General features: G+C 53.4%; 1 pseudogene; it reads left to right on the forward strand.

Annotated features, from left to right (window-relative positions):
• The first annotated feature begins 2,442 nt into the window (after positions 1 to 2,442).
• Positions 2,443 to 3,465, forward strand: LOC136569714 (zinc finger protein 3-like; annotated as a pseudogene).
• Positions 3,466 to 8,840: the final 5,375 nt, after the last annotated feature.

The following is an 8,840-nucleotide window of genomic DNA, read 5'->3' on the forward strand; positions in this document are numbered from 1 at the left end:
CCCAGTGCCAGACTCGTCTAGCCCCAGACCCAATCCCAACCCCAGCCCTAAAGCCAATCCCATGTCTAGCCTTAACCCCACTCCCAGCTCTAATCCAAATCTCAGCCCCAACTCCAAGCCCAGCCCCAATTCCAGCCCCTTCCTAAATCCTCAGCCCCAAACCAAATCCCAGGTTCAGCCCTTCTGGGGCTTTGGGGGTGTCTCTGTCCCTGTGGCCCCGATGATGTTTGGGTGGGGTCACAGCAGGGCTGCGAGGCACAGAGACCCCCCCGGCCTCCCCAGGGGTGAGAAGGTGGCAGAGCCCCCCCAGCCCCAAGCAGCCTCAGCGGTGAGAGGGACACAGAGCCCCTGGTGCCCAGCCCTGCACAGGCATTGCCTGAGGCCAGAGGGATGGAGACCCCCCGAGCATCCCCCAGGGCAAGGGCACAGAGAGCCCCGAGCATCCCCTGGGCTGAGAGGGACAGAGACTGCCCCGAGCAGCCCCTGGCACAGGGGTGAGAGGGAGGGAGAACCCCCAGGCATTTCCTGGGGTGAGAATGATGGAGACCCCTGGGGAATGGCCTGGGGTGACAGGGACAGGGACACCCCCTGGGGAATGGCCTGGGGTGAGAGGGACAGGGACACCCCTGGGGAATGGCCTGGGGTGACAGGGACAGGGACACCCCCTGGGGAATGGCCTGGGGGGACAGGGACAGGGACACCCCTGGGGAATGGCCTGGGGTGACAGGGACAGGGACAACCCTCCCAAGCCCCTCTCAAGCATCCCCCAGGCTGAAGGCACAGAGACCCTTCAAGCATGCCCCAAACACTGCACAAAATAAACTTGGTAGAAATCCAACTAAAGTCTGCATAAAAACTTGGAGGAATATTTGATTTTCCCACAACTGACTTGTGATGAAAGTGCAAACAAGTCCCAAACATGAATAAACTGACAATAGAAGCAGTGATGCAGCAATTCCAAGTTTCATTGGTTCCTGCACAACTCCAGCTCAGCTGCTGGCAGGTTCCAATAAAAGAAAAGTGCAAATTTGGCCCCATACAGATATTATTAAAAGGAAGGAAAGCTCTGTGGAGCTGTCACAAAAGTGACAGGAATGGAGACAATAAAGATTCTCACATTTGACAAAGCCCCCAAGCCTGTGAATTTGGGACTTAACTGGGAATTTAGCTACTTGAGCTGGGCTTCCTGTGGGACTTTCAGCAGCCTTGTGTTCCTCACTGTGGGGTGGATGAACCTTGTCAGTGTCGCTGGTAACATTTATTCCCTTTCCTCGAGTGATTTTAACAAAGTTTTAAAGGAAGGACAACAAAATATTTTCTTTACACTCTGGACCCAAAACAGCCAATTTTCCTCATCAGTTCTCCCATAGGTCGCTCAGAGGAAGCTGCATCAGAGATTCCAAGAGTTCTTTCAGAAAGAACCACACCCTCCTCAGAAGGAAGCATGCTGTTGTCAAAGGCCCTTGGGGTCAGACAAGAGTGCCCTGAACTCACTGTGCAAAAATAATGTCACAGTCTGGTTATGCAATATGTTAGAGAGATGCCTCTGCCCCAGTTAAGGTGCTAACGCGACCAATCCAACATGGATTTTTTTGAACAGTAAATGTGAGGTAAAAAGAGAGATGGAAAGAATGAGAAAAGGGAGCACAGCAAGGGAGTGACAGGGAGAGAGACCTCCCCTGGGGCAGGGCAAGTGTGACATTGTCCCCTGTGTGTGTGGCCTTCCCAGGGTGGGGGTTTTACACCTGAGCCAGTTTGGGTAAGGGGGGTGGTGTTCACCCCCTGAGCAGGGATTACCCCACTGTTTCAGGTTGCAGTGTAAGATGGAACCCAATGCATGTTTTCGATCCCCATCTTCATCAACTGCTATAAACAGGTGGGGCAGTGTTCTTTATCTCTTCCATGACTCAGCCCTGATAACGCCCTCCAGGGGAGATATCTGCTGTGAATGGGCCATTGTGTGTCACTGCAGGACTGATAAAATTCCATCATCCCATTGTGGGATGCTCCGCCCAGGGGGAGGATCCAAGCATTCCTACCTGGATATAAGCTGAGGCTTTCAACAACCAGGAGCAGCTTGCCTACTGGATTCCCAGAGGACAAGAGCTCCAGAACCACAAGGGCCTCCAGAGAAAGACCAGACCCTTCTACAGGATCACTGCTTGGACAGAATCACGTTCATCACTCCCACAGGACTGCAGCCACCATTTAATGGGACTGCTGCCACCACCCTGACCAGCAACAGGGTGTCAGGTTATATCCTGACTCTGACAGTTCAAGGCAGTGTTTCTGTATCATTGCCTTGATCTTCATTTTCTTATTAAATTGTAATTCTGACTTAGACCCTCCCCCAGCTTTCCCTTCAATCCTGTACAAAAGACAATGTGTGCACCCTTTGTTTGGTTCCAAGAACAGGATTTCCCATTCCCAAACCTTGACTCCATGGAGGAGGAGGCTGAAAGAAACAGGAAGGAACCCTGGGATACCCAGGCAGGTGAGGAGGAAGTCAGTGCCCCTTTCCCCCTCTCTCCTGCTCCATCTCCCAGCCCAGCACAGCCCCCGGCTGCAGGACAACCCTGCTGCCAACCCCGTCCTGCCGGGGATGCTCTGGGGGGATCTCCTTTCCCTTCCCTGTGGCATGGAGGCAAATCCCATCCTCTCCTTGTCCTTCCTCCCCCAGGGAAGAAGCTGAGGATGGAGACCAGGGAGGACAAATCTCCACAGCAGAACCTCGTGGAAGAGGCCATTTTGAGTGGCTCCACGGTGCAGAATTCCAACGTAGAGGAAAAGCCCCAGAGATCCCACAGGAGGAGGGTCTCCAAACCCAACCCAGGGGGCTCTGAGGAGCAAAGACCCACCCTGAGCCAGGAAGGTGGACAGAGCTTCAGGCAGAGCTCAGAGCTGGTGGCCCAGGAGCAGCTTCACAATGGGGAGAAGCCCCACAAGTGCTTGGAGTGTGGGAAGAGCTTCAGGCAGAGCAGCACCCTGATCAGCCACCAGATGATCCACACTGGGGAATGGCCCTACGAGTGTGGGGAGTGTGGGAAGGGCTTCAGCTGCAGCTCAGAACTCATAAGGCACCAGCACATCCACACTGGGGAGTGGCCCTACGAGTGTCCCCAGTGTCAGAAGAGGTTTCAGACCAGCTCCCATCTCCTCCACCACCAGCGGATTCACACCAAGGAGAGGCCCTTCCTCTGCCCTGACTGCAGGAAGGGCTTCAAGCAAAACTCTCCTCTTATCACCCACCGGCGCATCCACACTGGGGAGAGGCCCGACGAGTGTCCCCTGTGTAGGAAGAGCTTCACCAGCAGCTCTACCTTGACAAGATACCAACGGAGCCACCAGTAAGGGAAGCCCTGCAAATGCCCCAAGTGCAGGAACAGCTTCATGCACCACTCCAGTTTCATCCCCCATGGGAGAACCCACATTGGGAAGAGCCCCGGTGTTCCATGTTCCCGGTGATCCTTGCTAGGAAGACACCTGCACCTTTTCCTACCCCTGCCAATGACATGATGTGGGTTGGAAGGACATGAGGGTCTGGCCATGGTCCTGTCATTACATTCACTCCCACCTCAGGGCATTGCCAGGAGCAGGAAAGGGACTCTCTCTCTCTCTCTCACCCCTGAGGAGAAGGGTGTCCTTTCCAGACAGGATGAAATACGGTGCCAGCAAGACCCAGTTGTTGATGTTGTAGTTTTCCCTGTAAATATTTTTTCTTATCCTTTCTGTTGACAATATTGTTTTTATTCCTGTTTGTTCCTTATCTTGTTGCTGTTCCCAATAAATTGTTCTTATCCCAGCCCGGGATCTTTGCCTTTTGTGCTTTCCATGGGAGGCGGGATGGCAGCGAGGGCAGCGCGGTTTTAGCGGGAGCAGGAAATTGGGGAATCCCATTCCTGAAGCCCGGCCCATGGAAACCGAGCATCCCACCTGGTGCCAGCCCTGGTGGCCATGGCAGCAGCCTTGGGAGCGGGTCCCTGGCTGGGGCTGTGGGAACCTCTTCCCTCTGGTGCCCAGGGACAGGAGTGGAGGGAAGGGCTGCAGCTGAATCGGGGCAGGCTCAGGTTGGATGTCAGGAAAATGTTTTTGCCCAGAGGCTGCTGGGGCCCTGGCCAGGCTCCCCAGGGAAGGGTCCCAGCTCCAGGGCTCTCTGAGCTGCAGCAGCGTTTGGCCAGCGCTGCCAGGCCCAGGCTGGCATTGTTGGGGTGTCCTGAGCAGGGCCAGCAGTTGGACTGGAGGATCCTGATGGGTCCCTCCCAGCTCAGCCAATTCTGTGCTTCTGGGATCCCATCAGCCTGGGGATGGGGGCTGCCAATGGTTGCCATGGCAACGGGCTCTGGCTGCAGGCCTGAGCTGGTGTCCATGGCAACCACCCCTGGCATGGGGTCTCCATGGAGCTGCCAAGGGACTGAGCACAGCAACAGGGGGCTGGTGATGGTTGCCATGGAAACTGAGCACAGCAACAGGGGGCTTCTGATGGTTGCCATGGAAAATGACCACAGCAACAGGGGGCTGGTGATGGTTGCCATGGAAACTGACCATAGCACAGGGGGCTGGTGATGGTTGCCATGGAAACTGAGCATAGCAACAGGGAGCCTGGTGATGGTTGCCTGCTAAGGATCAGATTTGTCACAGACCCTCAGAGGGGCTCCATGGGGACTTTCCAAGAGTCTCCAGGCTGTTCCAGAGCTGGAATGTCACAGGCAGGGACAGGGGCTCCATGGAGACCTCCCAGGGCTTTCTGGGATGGTAAAGAGCCCTGTGGTCCGAGGCAGTCACAGCCATTCCATGGTGACATCCCAGGGCACCTTGGGCTGCAAAGGCACCCATCTGTCACAGGCACTCACGGGGGCTCCACGGTGACATCCCAGGAGTCCCCAGGCTGCCAAAGAGCCGGGATGTCCCAGACACTCACAGGGGTTCCTGTCATGGGCACAGTGGGAGCTTCAGGCAACATTTATTAGAGAAGCTCCTGTTGGGTCACAAGGTGCAAAAACAATCCCCAATAGCCCCCACAGATCCCCAAATCTCACTGTGGAATCAGTGTTCCGTGCTTTCTTCCCTATGGAAGGAACCATCCTTCTCTTCCAGGTGTCCATGTCCGAAACTGGGATTCCACCTCTAAAATTCTGGATATCCAAGGGTTGCTCCCAGGCACAACCTGCCAGTACCATCAAGTCTGGCTGGCCTTGGCCTCTGGTGACTGCCCCTGCAACACTGGGGCTGGGTTCTTTCCTTCCCATGGAGATCCCTGGGACACTGTGGGGACCTCATGGAACCAAGGGAATCATTGTGGCACCACTGGAGCCCATGGAACCAAGGGGCCATGGTGACCCAGCGGGGCTTCAATGAACCCAGAGCATTGAACCCATTATAGCTCTGTGGAGCCTGATGGAACCATGGAGACCATTGGGACCCTTCAGGGCCTGGTGTCACCAAGGGGGCATTATGACACCTCAGGTCCTCATGGAAGCGAGGGACCATTGGGACACTGCGGGGACCGATGGAACTGAGGGAACATGGAACAGGTCTGGCTGGCTTGGCCTCCCAGGGGCCACCTGACAGCTCTGGCTGATGTCAAGGGCTGCCTCTCATCAGCTCCTGGAGCACTAGGGCTCCATGCTCTCCTTGCTATGGGAAAGAACCATCTGGCTTTTCAGATGCTGTAAGAGACGGTCTGAAGTTTCCCTCATTTGTCTCACGACCATCCCAAGGACAGAGACCAGGACCCTGAGGACCCTGACTGGAGCTCTGGCCTGGCTGAGGCAGATGCTCACCAAGGGATTGTTTGCAGGTGTGTTTGCAGTGCTGCCATGGTTGCTGCTTCGAGCAGGGGGCTGGCAAAGGAGCAGCTCGCCCTATATGCTGGCACCTGCTTGATGACAATAGCCCATGAATTTCCCCACTTCTTGGCCAAATGAACTTTCTGGGGTAACTTTGGTGGTCCCCCATGGAAAATCCTTCATCTGCTTCACGACCACCGTGATGGATGGAGATTGAAGCCCCCTCCCAAGGACTGAGACTGAGACCCCTATAACCCTAACACGGGGAGGGGTTGGCCTGATTGAAGTGAGATGTTTGCCCAGGTGTGGTCATTGGACCAAGAAAACAATTGCTCTCACTCACTGCTGAGATTGACTTATCCTGTTTTGGAACATGGACTGTCTGTACCCGTTTTCAATAGACTTATTCTTCATTTTCTTTTACCTGTTCCCCCCTCAGCGGAGGACTCTAATAGACCCCTGAGTTAACCAAGACTTTGAGATTCTCCCTGATGTGATAAGACAGATCTATTGGCTGGACCACATGAGGAATTAGTCTCTGTTTGGTAGCTATATTCCCCCCCTCTCTTTCTCTCTCTCTCTATCCTTTATCTCCTTTCTATATCCTTCTATTGCATTTGCTGTGGGCACTCAATAAAAGGTGCATTTATTTGATTAATACTGAAATCCCCTTCATGTTATTTTTTGCACTCTGAGATCAGTTAAAAAACCATCATGACCCCCACTTGTATGAGAGGATTGTGACAGATGCCCATTGCCAAACTTGGTACTCTCCCTAAACAATTTCCTTAATGCAATGGTATCTCCCAGAAAAAAACGTGCCAGCTCTGGCTGGCCTTGGCCTCTGGTGGCACCCTCTCATCTGCCCCTGAAACACTGGGGCTCTGTTCCTTCATTCCTACGGAAAAGAACCGGATTTCATGTCCAAGGGCCATGGACAAAAATTAGCATTTGGCCTCCCAAATTCCATATATCCAAGGATTGCTCCCAGACAAAAATAGCCAGGAGAGACAGGTCAGGCTGGCCCTGTCCTCTGGTGATTTTCTTAGACACTGAGCTGAATGTTTTCATTTGAAAGCACCTTGGAGAGGGCCCAGAGATCTCCCAAGGAGGGGTTTTGAGGCCTCGGGCACATGAGCACTACATATGGACAAAGGAGCTCTGTGCTCTGTGCTGTTGTGGTGGTTTTGCATCACGGAAGTGATGTTCTAAGAGAAGCTGCTAGCAGTTTCATCTGTGTCTGACAAAAAAACCAATCAGTAATTAGCTTTGAGAATTGACAATCTGTTAAACCACTAAGGAAACTGAACACGCCTCTGTGAAGACACATGTTAAAGATGGGAAAGCCTGGGAGGGTCTCTTTCCCTTCTGGCTGGCACAGAGGTAACAAGGCTGACCCGGCCCCGTCTCAGCCAGGCCGGGCCGGGCGGCTCCTGCCGTGGGGCCGGGCCCCTTCCCAGGGACCCCGCCAGGCCCCATCGGCTGCCGGGCAGGGCAGGGGAGGCTGCGGGGCTGAGGCCGGGCCGGGCCATAGCTGCAGTTGGGAACATCTGGGCACTGCTGAGCCCTGCCCCGCCGCCAGCCCGGGCCCGGCCAGGATCCGCCGGGCCCCAGGAGCAGCCCCGGGCTGGGCCGGCTCGGCCAAGATTCTGCCACCCTTGGGGTTCAGCCGCAAGCCCCGGGCAGGGGCAGGAGAAGCCATCGGCCCCCGGCCGTGCTGCTGCTGTGCTCTGGCCTGGCTGCTGAGATCCTGGCCCTGCCCCAGCGCGGCCCATCCTGACACAGCCCCAGCACAGCCGCTGCAGAAACCTCCATCGTAAAACAGCTCCTACCGCAAGCACCGAGCCCGGCCGGGGTCACGGAACCATCTGCAGGCCCTGGGTGAGATATGAACTCTTTCAGTGCTTCCATCCTCCCTTGAGAGAGAGAAAAGGACAGAGTGCAGGCACACAGAGGAGCAACATGAAGATACTGAGGTCAGTGAAGAGGAAGTTGAGTCCCAGATGGGAGGGATGAGGAGATGCCTTGATCTTGGGGCAGAAATCCTCTTGTAAAGCTATGGAGAAGGATGTAATTGATACATCAGACTCTCTTTTTCCCTACAAAGCATTGAAAAGTATGGGGAGATGACTTGTTCAGCAAAGGCCTCCATGCAAAATAAGCAAATGTGGAAGTAGCTGTGATCCCATGAGAAGTTTGAACGCAGAAAAAGAAAAGAGTGATGAAACTCTGTGCCCTCAGGGAGAGAAGAAGACCTCTCTTCTCAGAGATGAAGATGGTTTCAGAAATAGATAAGGAGAACATTTACTCTTAAACAGCTCATCTTTAAACTAATACCCCATAAGGTGACATGGCCCATAAACACAGCTGTAAAAGAGCTGTGAAAAACTGGGAGGAACACCACAATTGCAGATTTTTCCGGGCAGCTGCTATTCATGGAAATTGAGAGCCACAAGAGAACTGTTTTCTTATGGAGAAGTCTTCCTTAGCATGAAAGAAAGACTCCTCTCCCTAAGTGAGCTGAAGAAAGACTATTCTAGACGTGGTAAACTGACTGAAATTTCTAGATTTTGTCTCTTTACATTGTTAGTAAGAAAGAAAAGGTTGTAGGGAGAGGAGAAGTGCTTTGAAAGTTTTGTTCTTATTACTCTTTCTTTTAGTTTCAATTAATAAATTTTCTTTATACCCTTTTAAAGTTTTGAGCCTGTTTTGCCTTTCTCCTAATCCTATCTCACAGCAGGAAATGAGTAATTATATTCTAGTGAGTGCACTGGTAATCAACCAACTCTGAACACACCACAATAACTGAGGCGTTCTGCAAGAAATTTCAAATTGGTGAACCAAAACCACTACAGAAACATTTCTGATGAACTGCACTCAAGCAGAGGGAAATCAAGGCAGAGCCAGGTTTGTCAGGATTTGCTTGATCCTAATGAGCCTCACTGTGCATTTGGAGCTGAGCCTGGAACCTCAGGGCCTGAGACAAGATTGCACAAACCTTGCCAGGAGTCAAAGTCAGACGAAAAACCCCAAAGTGTCTCAAAGCATGAATGG

The sequence above is a fragment of the Molothrus aeneus genome, unplaced genomic scaffold (genome assembly GCF_037042795.1).
Source record: "Molothrus aeneus isolate 106 unplaced genomic scaffold, BPBGC_Maene_1.0 scaffold_19a, whole genome shotgun sequence".
NCBI classification, from domain to species: Eukaryota; Metazoa; Chordata; class Aves; order Passeriformes; family Icteridae; genus Molothrus; species Molothrus aeneus.